This window comes from Felis catus, chromosome B1 (genome assembly GCF_018350175.1).
Source record: "Felis catus isolate Fca126 chromosome B1, F.catus_Fca126_mat1.0, whole genome shotgun sequence".
In the NCBI taxonomy this organism is placed as follows: Eukaryota; Metazoa; Chordata; class Mammalia; order Carnivora; family Felidae; genus Felis; species Felis catus.
The window spans coordinates 127026430-127046258 of NC_058371.1; the positions used below are offsets into that span (position 1 = coordinate 127026430).

At 38.1% G+C, this 19829-nt stretch overlaps 1 long non-coding RNA gene across 2 annotated transcripts in view; it reads left to right on the forward strand.

The window, feature by feature from the left end:
- The window catches only part of LOC102899731, a 230005-nt gene extending 211099 nt beyond the window's left edge, over positions 1 to 18906 (forward strand). The window contains exon 10 of one of the 2 annotated variants that reach the window (XR_006596934.1): positions 18614 to 18906. This is a non-coding gene — a long non-coding RNA (uncharacterized LOC102899731). Of the gene's footprint in view, positions 1 to 9420; positions 10894 to 18613 lie in introns of those variants that run through there. The other variant, XR_006596932.1, reaches the window with a different exon arrangement.
- The last annotated feature ends 923 nt before the right edge of the window (positions 18907 to 19829 follow it).

Genomic DNA, 19829 nt, shown 5'->3' on the forward strand with positions numbered 1-19829 from the left:
TCCATTGGTCTATGTGTCTGTTTTTGTGCCAGTACCATGCTGTCTTGATGATGACAGCTTTGTAGTAGAGGCTAAAGTCTGGGATTGTGATGCCTCCTGCTTTGGTCTTCTTCTTCAAAATTACTTTGGCTATTTGGGGCCTTTTGTGGTTCCATATGAATTTTAAGATTGCTTGTTCTAGTTTCGAGAAGAATCCTGTGCAATTTTGATTGGGATTGCATTGAATGTGTAGATAGCTTTGGGTAGTACTGACATTTTGACAATATTTATTCTTCCAGTCCATGAGCATGGAATGTTTTTCCCTTTCTTTATATCTTCTTCAATTTCCTTCATAAGCTTTCTATAGTTTTCAGCATACAGATCTTTTACATCTTTGGTTAGATTTATCCCTAGGTATTTTATGCTTCTTGGTGCAATTGTGAATGGGATCAGTTTCTTTATTTGTCTTTCTGTTGCTTCATTATTAGTGCATAAGAATGCAACTGATTTCTGTACATTGATTTTGTATCCTGCAACTTTGCTGAATTCATGTATCAGTTCTAGCAGACTTTTGGTGGAGTCTATCAGATTTTCCATGTATAATATCATGTCATCTGCAAAAAGTGAAAGCTTAACTTCACCTTTGCCAATTTGGATGCCTTTGATTTCCTTTTGTTGTCTGATTGCTGATGCTAGAACTTCCAACACTATGTTAAACAACAGCGGTGAGAGTGGGCATCCCTGTCGTGTTCTTGATCTCAGGGAAAAAGCTCTCAGTTTTTCCCCGTTGAGGATGATGTTACTGTGGGCTTTTCATAAGTGGCTTTTATGATCTTTAAGTATGTTCCTTCTATCCCGACTTTCTCGAGGGCTTTTATTAAGAAAGTTTGCTGAATTTTGTCAAGTGCCTTTTCTGCATCGATTGACAGGATCATATGGTTCTTATCTTTTCTTTTATTAATGTGATGTATCACGTTGATTGATTTGTGAATGTTGAACCAGCCCTGCATCCCAGGAATGAATCCCACTTGATCATGGTGAATAATTCTTTTTATATGCTGTTGAATTCGATTTGCTAGTATCTTATTGGGAATTTTTGCATCCATATTCATCAGGGATATTGGCCTGTAGTTCTCTTTTTTTTTTTTTTTTTGCTGGGTCTCTGTCTGGTGTAGGAATCAAAGTAATGCTGGCTTCATAGAATGAGTCTGGAAGTTTTCCTTCCCCTTCTATTTCTTGGAATAGCTTGAGAAGGATAGGTATTATCTCTGCTTTAAACGTCTGATAGAACTCCTCTGGGAAGCCATCTGGTCCAGGACTCTTATTTGTTGGGAAATTTTTGATGACTGATTCAATTTCTTCGTTGGTTATGGGTCTGTTCAAGCTTTGTATTTCCTCCTGATTGAGTTTTGGAAGAGTGTGGGTGTTCAGGAATTTGTCCATTTCTTCCAGGTTGTCCAGTTTGTTGGCATATAATTTTTCATAGTATTCCCTGATAATTGTTTGTATCTCTGAGGGATTGGTTGTAATCATTCCATTTTCATTCATGATTTTATCTATTTGGGTCATCTCCCTTTTCTTTTTGAGAAGCCTGGCTAGAGGTTTGTCAATTTTGTTTATTTTTTCAAAAAAACAACTCTTGGTTTCGTTGATATGCTCTACAGTTTTTTAGATTCTATATTGTTTATTTCTGCTCTGATCTTTATGATTTCTCTTCTTCTGCTGGGTTTAGGCTGCCTTTGCTGTTCTGCTTCTATTTCCTTTAGGTGTGCTGTTAGATTTTGTATTTGGGATTTTTCTTGTTTCTTGAGATAGGCCTGGATTGCAATGTATTTTCCTCTCAGGACTGCCTTCGCTGCATCCCAAAGCGTTTGGATTGTTGTATTTTCATTTTCGTTTGTTTCCGTATATTTTTTAATTTCTTCTCTAATTGCTTGGTTGACCCATTCATTCTTTAGTAGGGTGTTCTTTAACCTCCATGCTTTTGGGGGTTTTCCAGACTTTTTCCTGTGGTTGATTTCAAGCTTCATAGCATTGTGGTCTGAAAGTATGCCTGGTATGATTTCAATTCTTGTATACTTATGAAGGGCTGTTTTGTGACCCAGTATATGATCTATCTTGGAGAATGTTCCATGTGCACTCGAGAAGAAAGTATATTCTGTTGCTTTGGGATGCAGAGTCCTAATACATCTGTCAAGTCCATCTGATCCAATGTATCATTCAGGGCCCTTGTTTCTTTATTGACCATGGGTCTAGACGATCTATCCATTTCTGTAAGTGGGGTGTTAAAGTCCCTGCAATTACCACATTCTTATCAATAAGGTTGCTTATGTTTGTGAGTAATTGTTTTATATATTTGGGGGCTCCTGTATTCAGCGCAGAGATATTTATAATTGTTAGCTTTCCCTGATGGATAGACTGTGTGATTATTATATAATGCCCTTCTTCATCTCTTGTTACAGCCTTTAATTTAAAGTCTAGTTTGTCTGATATAAGTATGGCTACTCCAGCTTTCTTTTGACTTCCAGTGGCATGATAAATAGTTCTCCATCCCCTCACTCTCAATCTGCAGGTGTCCTCAGGTCTAAAATGAGTCTCTTGTAGACAGCAAATAGATGGGTCTTGTTTTTTATCCATTCTGCTACCCTATGTCTTTTGGTTGGCGCATTTAGTCCATTTACATTCAGTGTTATTTTAGAAAGATATGGGTTTAGAGTCACTGTGATATCCGTAGGTTTCATGCTTGTAGCGATGTCTCTGGTACTTTGTCTCACAGGATCCCCCTTAGGATCTCTTGTAGGGCTGGTTTAGTGGTGATGAATTCCTTCAGTTTTTGTTTTTTGGGAAGACTTTTATCTCTCCTTCTATTCTAAATGACAGACTTGCTGGATAAAGGATTCTCGGCTGCATATTTTTTCTGTTCATCACATTAAAGATCTCCTGCCATTCCTTTCTGGCCTGCCAAGTTTCAGTAGAGAGATCGGTCACGAGTCTTATAGGTCTCCCTTTATATGTGAGGGCACGTTTATCTCTAGCTGCTTTCAGAATTTTCTCTTTATCCTTGTATTTTGCCAGTTTCACTATGATATGTCTTGCAGAAGATCGATTCAAGTTACGTCTGAAGGGAGTTCTCTGTGCCTCTTGGATTTCAATGACTTTTTCCTTCCCCAGGTCAGGGAAGTTCTCAGCTATGATTTCTTCAAGTACATCTTCAGCACTTTTCCCTCTCTCTTCCTCCTCTGGAATACCAATTATGCATAGATTATTTCTCTTTAGTGCATCACTTAGTTCTCTAATTTTCCCCTCATACTCCTGGATTTTTTTTATCTTTTTTCAGCTTCTTCTTTTTCCATAATTTTATCTTCTAGTTCAACTATCTCTCCTCTGCCTCTTCAATCCGAGCCGTGGTTGTCTCCATTTTATTTTGCAGCTCGTTGATAGCATTTTTTTAGCTCCTCCTGGCTGTTCCTTAGTCCCTTGGTCTCTGTAGCAATAGATTCTCTGCTGTCTTTATACTGTTTTCAAGCCCAGCGATTAATTTTATGACTATTATTCTAAATTCACTTTCTTTTATATTGTTTAAATTTTTGATCAGTTCGTTAACTGTTGTCATTTCCTGGACGTTTTTCTGAGGGTAATTCTTCCGTTTCGTCATTTTGGATAGTCCCTGGAGTGGTGCGGGACTGCCGGGCACTTCCCCTGTGCTGTCTTGAATAACTTGTGTTGGTGGGCGGGGCCTCAGTCAGACCTGATGTCTGCCCCGAGCCCACCGCTGGGGCCACGGTCAGACTGGGTGTGCCTTCTCTTCCCCTCTCCTAGGGGTAGGATTCACTGTGGGGTGGCGTGGCCTGTCTGGGCTACTTGCACACTGCCAGACTTGTGGTGCTGGGAATCTGGCGTATTAGCTGGGGTGGATCGGCAAGGTGCACAGGGGCGGGAGGGGCAGGTTCAGCTCGCTTTTCCTTCAGAGATCTGCTCCAGGAGGTGCCCTGCGGCACCGGGAGGGTGTCAGACCCGCCAGAGGGATGGATCCACAGAAGCACATTGTTGGGTGCTTTCACAGTGCAAGCAAGTTCCCTGGCAGGAGCTGGTTCCCTTTGGGATTTTGGCTGGGGGGTGGGCGAGGGAGATGGTGCTGGCGGGAGCCTTTGTTCCCCGCCAAGCTGAGCTCTGTCGTCTGGGGCTCAACAACTCTCCCTCCCGTTGTCCTCCAGTCCTCCCGTTCTCCAAACAGAGCTGTTAGCTTATAACCTTCCAGATGTCAAGTCCCACTTGCTGTCAGAACACACTCCGTCCGGCCCCTCCGCTTTTGCAAGCCAGACTCGGGGGTTCTGCTTGGCCGGCAGGCTGCCCCTCCGCCCCGGCTCCCTCCCGCCAGTCCGTGGAGCGTGCACCGCCTCGCTGCCCTTCCTACCCTCTTCCGTGGGCCTCTCGTCTGCACTTGGACTCCGTTCTGCTAGTCTTCTGGTGGTTTTCTGGGTTATTTAGGCAGGTGTAGGTGGAATCTAAGTGATCAGCAGGACGTGCGGTTAGCCCAGCGTCCTCCTACGCTGCCATGTTCCCAGGATCTCCACTTTTTAAAAAATTTTAAATGTTTTCTTTATTTTTGAGAGAGACGGAGTAAGAGTGGGGGAGGGGCAGAAAGCGAGGGAGTCACAGAATCCAAAGCAGACTCCAGGCTCTGAGCTGTCAGCACAGAGCCTGATGTGGGTCTCACAAACTGTGAGATCATGACCTGAGCTGAAGTCAGATGCTTAACCAACTGAGCCACCCAGGGACCCGGAAGAAATTTTCATTATAAGCAAAGTCTGTAAATTTGAGATCCCGTAGCCATTTCCTTCCTTGCCAGCCTATGGAGAGGGAGGAAAGGCAAAGCTATGCAAAGGTTGCTTTCTGATAATTTGCCTTATCTAATCGGTCCCTCATTCAGTTAGTTGTTCCTCTTCTGCTTCTGTCACTGAATCGGTATCAGGATGCTCTTGTCACCAGCTATCACTCCCTTTTCCCACTGTTACAGAAAAGGATCTGATTTTGGATCTTGGAGTATGCATTCTAGCTTCGAGAAAGTTCTTCAGGACCAACACTGTTGAGAGCATGGCATCGGCTTCTCTTCTCTGAAGTTCCTTGCTTGCTTGATTGTCATGCTTCTGGCAGCCTTTCTATCAGTTTTGTGATTTGGAGTTCCTGCTAATAGGTTCCTAAAAATGGATTTTCTCTTTCACATCCTTCCCGTTACTTTTGAGCAATTTATAGGGGAAGAAGGAATGACAAACTTTTGCTACTATCTTCAAACAGAAAGTCCTTTTCAATACATTTAGTATGAAGTACTTGGATTCTAGTTTGGTTATAATTCTGTTATGAATTTTATTTTGATATTTTATTTAGTGCATTAATTTTTAGAAATGAGTTTTTAAAATGTATAGGATCCTTTTTTGGCATGTGTGGGTGTGTTTGTGTGTGTATGTTGGCTTGTTTAGAGAGGCTGACTTTCGTTTTTATTTTTAACGTATTACCTTTTGGATTTGTTGAGGCTTCCTTTTTATGATTATGTTTGGTGTTTATATATAAAATACAAAAATTAGAAATATTTTAGTGCCTACTAAAAGAAATGGTTAATATATGCTGCCAGACATCCAGATGATGGACCATTATGCAGGCATTTTAAAAAATATCACAATTTCAAAAAATATTTAGTGACAGATAACATGTTGTCACTTAGAGAATTGTCAACTTATAGTATAATTCTAATTTAGAGGATGGAATTCATCAGTATGTATGTGTACATTTAATTTTTTTTGAGTTTTTAGTTAAATTCCAGTTAATTAACATGCAATGTAATATTAATTTCAGCTATACAATAGTGATTCCATACAACACCCAGTGCTCTGGGTGCCCGGGTAGCTCAGTCAGTTAGTGTCCGGCTCTTAATTTTGGCTCAGGTCATGATCTCACTGATTGATACAAAACTGGCATTTTTGTATTCTTTGGGTAATGTATGTGTAAATTTTAGAAAGCCACAACATTGTGTTCATCTTCTCCTACATGCTTTTTCTCGATTTTCTTTATTTTCCTAATTTTCGACACTAAACATGTTAACGAAATTTAATCATGTTCGTAAGAGTTAAGCTAAATTTTCTAAGGATAATGAAGCATGATTTTAGTTGGTCTAAGTTTTCTAGGGGCACCTGGCTGGCTCAGTCAGTTGAGCATGTGACTCTTGATCTTGAGGTTATAAGTTTGAGCCCCACATTGGGTGTAGAGATCACTTAAAAATAAAATTAAGAAAAGATTTTCTAGTCTAGCACATGGACAATTTTTACAAATATTCCTAGTATTAAAAAAATACTATACATACGTTAGGTTCAGCTTAATAATTATCTTATTAAAATCACCATATTTTATAGTCCAGTTGATTTCTGAATGACAGGTAGTCAACTCTTTCACTATAATCGTAAGCTCAGCAATTTCTCTTTGAGATTCTTTTTCTTTTTGTTTTCTATATTTTGAAGCTACATTATTAGAAAAATAAATCTCAGTGGTTGATGTTTAAGTAGATTTGAATTTACATTGGAAGTTTTTCTTCAAAGCAGAGGGAGAGTCAGATTGGTAGGTGGAAGTCACAAAAGCATCTGCTAAATTATGACCAAAAACACTTATATGAAGCATGAGCTTATAATCTTAGATGCAGGTAAGTAGCAAAAGTCTTCATATTTTCCCAGGTTTTCACTATTATAAACAATTCTTAAATGAAAATCTTCTGAGGTCTTTGTGGGCTCCCCCCACCCCTTGCTCTAAATTCCTAGGATTTTAATGTCTATTTATTTTTGAGAGAGACAGAGACATAATGTGAGTGGGTTAGGGGCAGAGAGAGAGGGAGACACAGAATCGGAAGCAGGCTCCAGGCTCCAAGCTGTCAGCACAGAGCCCCACGCAGGGCTCGAACTCACGAACCGTGAGATCATGACCTGAGCAGAAGTCGGACGCCCAACCGACTGAGCCACCCAGGTGCTCCTAAATTCCTAGGATTAATATTGCTGGCTTGGGATGCCTGGGTGGCTCAGTCTCAGTTAAGCGTCCGACCTCAGCTCAGGTCATGATCTCACGGTTTGTGAGTTTGAGCCCCGCCTCGGGCTCTGTGCTGACAGCTCGGAGCCTGGAGCCTGCTTCCGATTCTGTGTCTCCCTTTCTCTCTGTCCATCCCTGCTCACACGCTGTGTCTCTGTCTCTCTCTCTCAAAAATAAGTAAACATTAAAAAAATAAAAAAAAATTGCTGGCACAAATGACACAATTAGTTTTAATTTTGATAAGCATTGCCAAGTTGTTTTTCAGAAAGATTATATCAGATAACCTTCCACTGTGAACATGTGAATGTGTTCATTTCGGCTCACCTTTCCTGGCATTGAATACTATCATTCTGGGATATTTGTTTGTTTGAATTACGAAAACTAGTAACTCACTGAGTCAGAGGAAGCCAGTGGCCACCAAAATCCCTCCCTCCCTCCTTCTGCAGCATGAATCCTTACTTTCCTCTTCTGCTTCCCTTTCCCTCTTCTCTGCTGCAGGCCTCATTCCCCAGCCCTGTTTACAGCTAGGCATCACCTTGCAGCTAGATTCTCAGCATTGTGAGCAGAAGAACATGTGCCACTTATGGATCTTGGCCTTAAAACATTGAATGCCTGCTTTCTCATATTTTATCTCCATGTCTCTGAGCTGGAATATCACATAAGCCTCTGTTGATCTGTTTGGGAATGGCAGAACCAGAAGAGGGAAGGAAATGGGGTTCCTGAATGACAGCGTGAAACAAAACCACTTGGTTGACCCATGACTGTGATGAAAGAGAAAAACGAACTTCTGTGTTCTTCAAATCACTGTATTTTGGGGCCTGTTGGTTATAGCAGCCTAGCTTTCAGCCTGATTTATAGATTCATTTTATTTTGAGTTATTTGCGGAATGTATATTGCAAAGTTCTTTTTTTGCACTAAATGGGTTTGAAATCACTCCGTGTACAGTTAAAGCTAATAGTCCTTCGGGGCGCCTGGGTGGCGCAGTCGGTTAAGCATCCGACTTCAGCCAGGTCACGATCTCGCGGTCCGTGAGTTCGAGCCCCGCGTCAGGCTCTGGGCTGATGGCTCAGAGCCTGGAGCCTGTTTCCGATTCTGTGTCTCCCTCTCACTCTGCCCCTCCCCCGTTCATGCTCTGTCTCTCTCTGTCCCAAAAATAAATAAATGTTAAAAAAAAAAATTAAAAAAAAAAAAAGCTAATAGTCCTTCTTTGCACGTGATTTCATTTGCCTTCAAATTCTGCCTAGGCAATTAAATTTCTCAAACATATCAGCATTATGACCCATGCGTTCTTTCAGTTAACTCCATAAAATGTTATATGCTAATATGTATAACACCATTAATGAGAGTCCTTAAACTAATATTCTTTCTGCTTCTGCCACTAACTCACCTGTAAAATTCATTTCCAAGGTCTCTCCTAGTCCTATAATCCCATAATTCAAAATAGCTTTCATACTTGGAAACTAATAAGGACACAAAAATCTAAGAACTACAGCTTTAGGCCGCAGGAAGAAATAGTTACGTGTTATAGGTTATCTAGCTGTTTTTGCCCTTTTCCATTGTTTTGCTTTCTTGAGACATTAACTACCTCTTCCTATCTCTTCCAAAACCCTCAAATTAGTTCAAAGGTCAGAAAAATATGAAACAACGGACAAAATAATTGGAGATGGAACTGTAGCACAGGGCAAATTTCAATAAATTTTTGGAAGGTGGAAATTGGAGAAAGAAATAATAACTGAGCCAGCTGGGTTACCATCTAAGTAATTATAGTTGGGGGCCTACAAATATAGCTAATTATCATGCAGAACCTATAAGAGATCCATCAATTGAAGGCACCAGGTATTATGGAGGATATCAATAAACCCTTTCTCATATCTCAAGAGAGGAGACTTTTATTCAGGACTAATAGACCTGTCATTTGAGTATAGGGGTGAGGTGTAGGCTGAAAACATAGTATTTAGTGAAAGTCTTCAAATTGAACTATGGGATCCTTAGTCATCTCTTTTATTCCTAGACTTTCTGAAGAAATGTGTATAGGAAACTCTGAATGACCCTAAAGAAAATATCCTGAAGTAGTGAAATCTGAATTTCTTCCCACAAAAAGTGCCTAACATAATGAAAACCCAAATCATGGCATATCATTATAAACTTACAGAATAAGAATAAAGAAGAAAATCCTAAAGTCTTCCTGAAGTTCAAACAGGTCATGAAATAAAAGATCAGGAATAAGAATGGCATTAGACACCTCAAGAGCAAAACTGAAATATAAAGAAAATAGTGTCAGACGCTCACAATTAAAGAAACATAAATTCTAACTCAGCTAAGTGTGAGGATAAAGATATTTGCAAACTTTCAGAGTCTCTTTCCCCCATCCCCCAGGAACCGACGGGAGGATATGTTCCATTAAAATGAAGGAGTAGACCAAGAAAAAGGAAGAAGCAGAATCCTGAAAAGAGGGGAAGATATTGTTCATGGAATTATCAGGAAGATGGTTGTGGACCAGCCCTTGAGAGCAGCCAGTTTGCATTGGAGCCGGCGAACGGGAGAACCGGACTGATATCGCCAGGATACGGTCTCTGAAGTACTAGGAAATTCAGAAAAAAAACCTTTTTTTGCTAGGTCTGCTGGAATCTTCGGAAAAAACTGGAGATAGGCGCATAACAGACCAATCCAAAAAAATAAATGAAAAGTAAGGTATTAAGTGGAGGAAAGAGTCATATGAGACACTAATGTAATTGTCATTCAGAAAAAAAAAACACTTTTTTTGCTAGATCTGCTGGAATCTTTGGCAAAAAACTGGAGATAGGCACATAACAGACCAATCCAAAAGGTAAATGAAAAATAAGGTATTAAGTGGGGGGAAGAGTCATATGAGACACTAATGTACTTGTATACTTGGCAACAAACAACATTTACATGGACACAATACTGTAAACTCTGACTACTGATTTCACCAAATGATTGTAGTTTAAATATATTGGAAAGGAGGGATGGGGTGGGATATGTGTCTATGAGATTACTGAATCTTCAACTGCCTCAAATGCTATTTTATTTTTAAACAATGAATGTAGAATTCCAGAATAAAATAAAAATTAATTAGAAACATGGATATTCATACTTTGCATTGAACTTCCAAAAATTTATTTGAAACGATCTTTTTAAAACTGCTATCAAAAAATAATAATAATTTGAAACTGCTATCTATGCCTTCAAAATTGATCATTGCCATGCTGATCCAATTGTAAGAGCAAGAGAAATGCAGCTACGTTTTTAAGGTATCATAAATAGACATTAAACTTTCAACAGTATTCATCTTTGGTCAAACTCCAGTTCTTGTTTTTTTCCCCCAAAACTTTATCAGTGTTTCCATATCCTTTACCCACTTGTTTTCAGTGAGTGTTGAAACAACTAAAAATTCCATGGATCCTTGAAAACAGTCCTCCTTATCTTACACAAAATGGAAAATACATGAACTGATGAATAAGGGTCCACTCTAAACAGAATAAAAGGATGTTATGTACCACATTTTTATTTGGGCTGTAGTTTTATGTCTTGAAGCAGTCATATTAAATTCCTTTCTCTTTCTTCTAACCGTTTGTTCTCCAGAGGTCTTGTCATGCTCTCTGAATAGAATATCCTTCTTACTATTCATTTCTTCATCCATATTTGTGCCTCTATCAAACATCCAGTTAAAAGAAGTCTTCTTCATCAAGTCCACTTGAATACTTCTACTCCACACTGATCATTCCATTATTCCATTTCTCTTACGGCTGACGTTTTGTGTTACATTAATTTGTACCTGTTTTCATGTCGTCTTTGCATGTGTTGTTATATCTTTTCATCTGCATTTTGTTCCCCTATTATATTGTAAATTTCCTGAGAATGAGGACAATGTCTTTAACTTCATTTGCATATCTCCATGACATCCACTAGAGAATGCCATTTGAAGACAGCGCTCATTAAATCACATTTTCACTGACAAAATCATGTCTAGCTTTGGAAAATATGGTTTATGAAGCACTTGATATCATTGTTATATATATTTTCTCTTAAAAAGTCTTTAGGAAATATACAGATAAAATATTATATAGATGATACATGCTTACTGGCTTCAAACAAATCTTACAACCCAACGTACTGAAATAAAATTTTTAAAAAAGTTTCAGATGGCATGTAAGAAAATACTATTGGTTGATATATATAAATGCACAAGTTGGACAAATAATATTAATAAATTAATTCCAAGAATATCTCAAATAAACAACATAATTTTACATTATATTCTTTTCCCCCCATCTTAAACAGTAGTCACCCTGACTTTATATATTTATATAAAAATGTATGCTACGAATGAGAGAATTTCTAACAGAATTTGGCTTTCTGTAGTATACAAAATACAATCTCTTTAGCTTGTTTTTTCTTTTAAGTTTGTTTTTTTAGTAATTTCTATACCCAACATGGGGCTCAAACTCACGATCCCAAGATCAGGAGTCACACACTCTTACAAATTTTTTTAAATATTTATTTATTTTTGAGAGAGAGAGAGCACGTGCAGGGAAGAGACAGGGAGACAGGATCTGAAGCAGGCTCTGTGCTGAGAGCAGAGAGCCTTATGCAGAGCTCGAACTCATGAACCATGAGATCATGACTTGAGCTGAAGTCGAACACTTAATCAACTGAGCCAGCCAGCTGCCCCAAGAGTCACATACTCTTTAGCTTGATTATTTTATAAACCTGCCTCAACCTCCTTTTTTAATCCCATCAAAATTGTGTTAAATTTTCAGTTCCAGAATCTGCTGGTGGTTTCTTAAACATAGAATCTTAAAATATCAAAGCTGAAAGAGTTCATGAAGTTCGAACAATTTCCAAATAAGATTCTAGGCCCCACTCCTGGCAGTTATCAATTAGGAAGTCGGGCCTAGAAGGCTATTATTTTAACAAGTGGGCTACTTATTCCTGATGTATTGGTGAATCAATGATTTAGTCTAGTTTCTTCATTACAGACATAAATAAATGAAAGCAATATACATATGTGTGTGCGTGTGTGCATATACGCTTTGTATATTATAAATGTCATGCTGGGATGCCTGGGTGTCTCAAGTCAGTTAAGCATCTGACTTCGGCTCAGGTCATGATCTCACAGTTCATGGGTTCCAGTGCCTCAGCGGGCTCTGTGCTGACAGCTCAGAGTCTGGAGCCTGCTTCCGATTCTGTGTCCCCCTTTCTCTCTGCCCCTCCTCTGCTCATGCTCTGTCTCTATGTCTCTCTCTCAAAAATAGAATAAACATTAAAAAAAATTTTTTTTGAATGTCATGCTATTCCTCAAGTATAGCATTCTAATTCCTAATGTCTCTCTAGACTCCATCCCATGTCACCATGGCATACTTTCACCTATATCCCTTGGGCAGTCCCATCTTCAAGGCTTTGCCTACACTCTTCCCTACCTGGGTAGTCCTGTCTTTCTTTTCCTTTGCGTCAGATCAATCTTTTTTTTTTTTTTTTTCTTTTAGAGAAGGAGAGCAAGCAGGGGAGGGGTGGAGAGAGTGAGTGAGAGAGAGAGAGAGAGAGAGAGAGAGAGAATCTTAAGCAGACTGCATGCTCAGCTTGAAGCCTGACAGGGTGGGGGGGGGGTGGGGGTGCAGTGTGAATGCACAAACCTAAGATCGTGATCAGAGCTGAAATCAAGAGTAGGATGCTTAACTGACTGAGCCACCCAAGCAACCCTGTGTCAGTTCAATTTTTATGGTATATAACTATCCTGATGGCTTCCACTGTCTCACATTCATGCAGTCATCTTTCTTTACTAAGTTCCTTGTTGGACCATTTATCTGACACTGAATCACATAGCACCAGCATTAAGATTATTGGCGGATGATATTGAATTCTAGTCTGGCTTGTGCTCCCTTCAAGCCTATTAGAAATTTTTCCAGTGTGAAAAATTCTACCACTAAGAAAACACATCTTAATAATGGCAATAAATCTTTGCTTATTTTGGGAAAGTGTTTTAACTATCAGAAAGCCACGTCAATGATCTGATATGATCTCAAAATACCGTGATATCTCACTTTCTTAGAAAAATGATTCTCAAACTTTATGAACGAATAAGTCACTGCAGTTGAAATCTCTGTGTTTGGTCTGATGGTATTTTAATGCATACACTCACTGCATTATCACTTAGCTTTTGATGTGATATTCTCTCTCATTAAAATTTCAATCTCCACATCCCCATAGCATCTATGTATCATTTGCATAATAAATGATTAAAATAGTTGAATAAAATAATTAAATTTGTCAAAGACTGCTACCTAACTTCTGATTTTAAAATCTCTTGTTAAAAAGCACTTAAGCGGGAGAGTTTGATCTGAAATCTACCATAGAAAATCCTTTCTCTTTTGTTTAAACCAAGAATAAAAGGTAAGAAAAGGTAAAACATGTCATTCTCAAAAACAAACCCCCCCAATATGTAAAGAATGGGTTCATTCAGCTACCATCGACTTCAGTGCACATAACTACATATATGAAACTGATCAAATTAAATTGCTTTCTCTCTCTCTCTCTGTTTTGTTTTGTTTTGTTTACAAAATCAATTGCACCAGATTTTGGGATTTAGAAACAATAGTCACTTATGAATGATTAATAGCTGTTAGAATAAATGCTCTGGCCCCACCTGGCTTTAGATTTTAACTAAAAAATCAGAGAGGCTTGTTCTTCAGGGAAGAGCTCTGACAGAAACAGTTGTAGAGGACACTTTCCCTGTTGCCATGTTGCTAATCAACTTACATCTTTTATATAAGCATCTAAATGCCATGTATGACTCTCTGAATCACCAAAGTATTCAATTGCAGATCCCATCTGACAAGGATCCAGGATTTTAAGCCTGTTGTAGCAGGCAGTAGAAGACAGTGGACTTCAGACCCTCATTCCCATGCCTTCTCCTGCAGAAAATATTTCTGGAGATGCACACATTTTCAGATCTCTAGGACTCATTTAGACCAGTGACTGTCATAGTTTTACTAAGAATTTCTTCTTTTGGATTAAGGCTCAAAGTGCCATTTGCTGTAATCACAAACCTTATTTTCCTCAGTTTATGAACATATGGCTCTATCAGTGTAACTTAATACATTTATGAATTTTCTGCATATCAGTCGAAATGCATATAGAGAAAAAAAAGCCAGAAAAGTTACATTTCTATATACTTTTTTTAATTTGCTTTGGTTCCTCATTAAAATGGAAAGGTAGGGGCGCCTGGGTGGCTCAGTCGGTTGCGCATCCGACTTCAGCTCAGGTCACGATCTCACGGTCCATGAATTCGAGCCCCGTGTCGGGCTCTGGGCTGATGGCTCAGAGCCTGGAGCCTGCTTCAGATTCTGTGTCTCCCTCTCTCTCTGCCCCTCCCCCATTCATGCTCTGTCTCTGTCTCAAAAATAAATAAACGTTAAAAAAAATTAAAAAAAAAAAGGAAAGGTATCCATTTTGTTCACAGTTTTTATTACTATCAGGAGATATCTACTCTCTAATTTACTAAAGAACTTCTTTGCTTATAATCACTTTATTAGTTCCTATGGACAATATCTCTAAGATATAGGCTGGTATTGTTATCTTAATTTTATGGTTACTACATTTAATCTATTTTATGCTTATCTCTGGTCTCAAGTTTAGGGCAATATACATCCTGGCAAAAAGTATCTGCAACTTTCCCACATTCCTGGGATGTAACCCAAGTACTTTGTCCCGTATTTGACAGTAGCAGCTTCCTGTGAACCACACTTATGTCCATGGGCATGCTGATTTCTGCGGGTCCTCTAGGTGTGAAGTTATAGCACACATTACCTCAAGTCAACATTAGCAACAGGCTGTGGTTGAAAGTACCCCAAGTGGGATTTTATTCTTCAGCATTCCATGATGAGGAGAGTCCTCACATGCATGCCTGCCGCTGTCAGGAACTTTCAACCTTGGGTCCCCCCCCCCACTAATTTCTTCCCCATCCTCTGACATAGAATTTCTCAGCTGTTCATAAACAAATGTGATGTTCTAAAATGCGGAGCAGAGCAGAAAAAGGAAAGGTAGAGAAGCAGCATGGAAAAGGGTTCAGAGCACACCCTCTGTAGCCAGATGGCCTGGGTGGTATCAGACTCTGCCATTAATAAGCAGGTATTTGGGGAAAGCTGTTTTGCCTTATTGTGTCTCAGTTTCTCCATCTGTAAAAGGGGGGATTAAAACAGAGTTTATCTTATAGAGGTGTTCTCAAGATTATATAAGTTAACATTTGTAAAGCACTTAACATGATGGCTAGCACAGAGAGCGATATATAAATAGAGCAGCAGCAGGTCTTCTGGGTGACTGTAATGGACAATGATTACAGTTGTAGGATTTTATACCTCCTTACGAACTTGAAACATTTTAATACCGAAATCTGTATAGAGAAATCAAGGCTCCTATGTTACATATACCTCTTTCCTTTGGTGCTTTAGGCCATTAATTAGTGGCAAAGAGATCACGATGGTTAAGTTTGATATGTTGGAATGGTTGCTATAAGAGACAAATACTCTTCTTGCCTGGAGATAACTAAGACCGTCTTATAAATAAGTATGAAAATAATACTTACTACTTGCTCTAGGAATCTTCTGGGCAATTCTACAAAATTCTGTGCCTGTAAATTCCTATAAATAAGTTGCTAACAATTTGCTAATAAGTGAGTCATTATGCATATCAGCGGTCTTTACCTACACATGGGGAACACCCTTTTCCAAAAACTCCCTCTTTGCTCAGGTGTGGCAAAGGCTGAAACATTTGTCCAAACATTTAATTAACATTCTGTCTTTCAGACATTTTGCAACCATTTAAAGCAGGCTTCTAAAACCAGTAAATCTCTAGACAAGTATTTTATGAATAAAAAAGTCACACCACATCAGTGTCAAAAGCCAGAGTGCTTAGTCTGTCCTAAAGGATCTGCTTGTGTGAAAACAAACAAGCTATGGTTAAATTTAATCTCTGATGGGAAAAAAGCAGAGCTATGAAGCAAATGAAGTTGGAAGATATGTTTCAAATAGTCAAAAGCAAAATATTGTGTTTGGAGTCATGAAAAAGAAATCTTCAAAATGTAAATTTCAATTCTTCTCATGGCCAAGTCCATTTTACCCTTACTACTTCATTTTCCATATGCATGTTCCTGAAAATACTAGAAATACTAAAGGTATCTGACTAGTTACTGTTTTTTCACTTTTAAAACAGGCATGCAAATATTGTTTTGTAATTTGAATTTCCAGCACGGTTGTAACAAAATCCTCAGTTGTCCATTTATCTGCAGTGAAGAGGAAGGCAACTAATATCATCTAATTTATATTTTTAATTTCTTGGTGGTGCTTTGAAAGACAATATACATATGTATAGTATATGAACACATATATGTGTGATATATGAACATATATATGCGTGTATGTATATGTGTACATACATGTCTGTGTGTATATATATATATATATATATATGAATATATGAACATCCTCACTGATTTAGTATGGACATCATAAGCTGGGGGATGAAATCACTTAGCCAGTCCAATAAAGATATCCATAGTCTAGAACAGTGACCAGTACTTGATGCTACATGCCTCAGTTTAGTCCTCAGAGATCAGAAGCTTGGTAAATCCATCTGTTAGAAATGTACACATTAAAAGAGATTACATGAAGTATTGGCCTACTGCCACGACAGGTCAGAGAGATTCCATAATGGCAGGACGTTAAGCTGAATTATCAGGGGTATCAAGCCTCTGCTGCTTTTTGACCTGAGTCCATGAGCAACTAAACCAATGGTAGTATATTCAGATTATCAAGGGAAGGCAACTTCTGGGAATGAGTCCGATTTCGCATACCTAGAAAATCATCACGCTCAAAGACACTAAAAAAAAAAAAACCCTTCTGTTTTTGTGAAAGAAGCTAGGAGAAGCCTAATTTCCAACTGGCTATTAAAAAAAATGCTTACATATATGCTGTTTATATTTAAGTGAGAGGCTCAAACTAGAATTCAAACACTCAAAGTATAAAGAAGCTACAGTAAAACCTCATAAGTTATAAGCAAACAATTCTTTCAAAATACAACTCTTTATTTAGGTGATAGAAAATATAAGTAATGGAAGATATCAAAACGGTATTTGGAAACCTCATTGGTTAGTTGCATATTGGAATATACTATGCAAAGCTAATCTACACTTGATAGGAAGAGTGTTCAGTGTAGATGTTTGTTCAATTTCTGGCATATGGGAAAATTTTGATGATTTTTCTGTGGCAGCCATAAGATTTACTGAAAAAAAAAGATGGCTTATGGAAGTCTAAAATGCTCATCTTTCTTACAAATAAGCCATTTAAAAAGGTAAATCTATGAGAATGTGTGCCTTTATTTAAATACATGTATTATAAAATATCAGTATATTTCTTTGATCAAAATGGTACAATCTTAGTCTTGTGAGAGTGGTTTCTCTTAAATTGCAGGTATATCAATTGCAGCTATGAAGTTAACCTGCTGTTCTATTTACCTACCTGTGCCACAGAGCTAAATATTATCAGAGTATGGCAATTATTCAGAAGAAAATCATTTTTGTTGATGTGAAATTTAATTGCTGAAATTGAAGAACCCAAATCACTAGGTGTGTTTTATGCTATCAAACTACAGATGCTCTCTGTATCATACCCTGCAGCGACTTTTTAGGCATTCCATATGGCTAAGCAGTTCCATTAACAAGTACATACAAAAAATTGTGGGGTGAAGTAAAACTGAATAATTCAGACGATTTATGTGCGATAAGTATCAGTCAAGAAATTTTATGATATTATTTCAATTAAATAATTGCATGGTGCATTTTAATTCCAGCTATAAAAGTCTTTGGACGATTGTAATTTTGAAATTAGGTTAAGAAACATAAAAGTCCAGAGTTCCAGAGATTTTTTTTTCGATCTTAGGTTGGTAAATAAGCTCCAGTTTTAAGTTATGCAGGTAGATACTTGTTAATAAAAATAGAACATGGTATGAAACATATAATTTTATATAATGAAGAGTTACATAAATTCAGATAATTGTGCCAGTTTCTGGAATACAATCTGTGAAATAAAAAATCTGAAGAGATTGATACACATGGAGTCAGAAGTCCTGGTACGTTCGGAAAAGAACACAAGACTTGGAAAGCAGAGGCACTGAGGTTTCAAATCTGTTCCCTGGCTTGGAATGAAAGCTTGAGCCAACTATGTAGCCTCTTCAAGCCTACATTTATTTATTGCAGAAATTTGGGAAATTGGCTACCTGAACTTTCAGTTCCATTCAGCTTTATGATTCTCTAGTTCTGTTCACCTCCTATTTCATATTTGTGTCTCATCGAGAGAAAGAGTGAGTATAGGAACGATAAAGTCCTGTTAGATGCGAGGCTGGCATAAAGAAACATGATGCTCAGAATGCACTTAAGTATTGCTAGCCTGGACAGATTTCTTCCCAGATTCCAGAACTGTTATGAATGAATGACCTTTGAATAAAAGTAAAAAACATGCATGACACCAGGTAAATAGTCTTCCATTTTTCCATCCAGGAAGAAAAAGGCAGTTGCCTGATACAGACGGAGACACTTGTCCAAGATTCGGGAGACCGGGATGCTTTTCCTGCCCTCAGGTCCCGTAAACCTACTGCAACCCTTCCTACAAAGTCTTTTCTGCATTGAAACTGGGGTACCGGGGAGGTTGTTGCTTGTGGCTAAAAATATTTAGCAGAAGAATTTTAATAGCGAAGTGGATGAACAACATAAATAGCTCTGTTACAACTGAGAAAATAGACCCAGGGAAGTATATTCTACATCATTAAAGAATAAAGAAGCGCAACAGAAACAATGTGAACTCCTTCTTTCGCCTACCAGACTGGCAATGATGAAAATGCAAAACCCAGATTTTTCACGAGAGGAAAACAGGTCCATTGTTGGATGTATAAATTACTATAAACAATATGGAGGGAAACCAGACATCATATGTCAAAACATAAATTGTGCATATCATTTGAACTAGCATCTCACTTCTAGAAATTTATATTAAGGTGATAATTGTGCACGTTCAAAAAGATTTATGTTAAAGAAACGTTATTGCAGCATTTGATGAAATAAATAATAATTATCAATAGTGGGAAGGTAATACATTGTAGACAACAATATGGCGAAATAGTTTATTGTCTTAATAATGATACATTTTAATTCATCTCTTTATTATGGTCTGTCTCATCTCACTAGCCTATAACCTTCATAAGGCAGAGGCTTTGTCATTACAATATTTCCCCACACCTATAGCAGGGGCTTTATAAATGTGGTTGAATGACTGAATGAATTGAAAAGGGCAGAGTATAGATATGAAAATGTATTCATGGTCTTCTGCTGAAAGAAGCAACAGCACAAAAGAAACTTCCAGCCAATAAATGGGAGAAATGAGAATAAAGACGAAATGAACAAATTAAAAATAGAAAAATAGTTAACAGAATCTCAACATCTCCATGGAAGTATATGTTTGGATTTTAACAATGGGATTCTAAAATTTATCTGAGAAAATAATTGGGTGGTGGCAGCTGTGAAGTTTTGGAAAAGATTAACCAGAGTATGTGTGAGTATGGGAAGCAAGGAGGAAGGGCTTGCTCCATAAGCTATATGACATATTATCAAGTTAAAGTAATTTATGTGTTAGGCTGGCACCAAAATCAAATGATAGGTCAATGGAACAGAATAGATTGGTAATGGAAGCACCATTAACTTTCTTTATTATGTTATACTT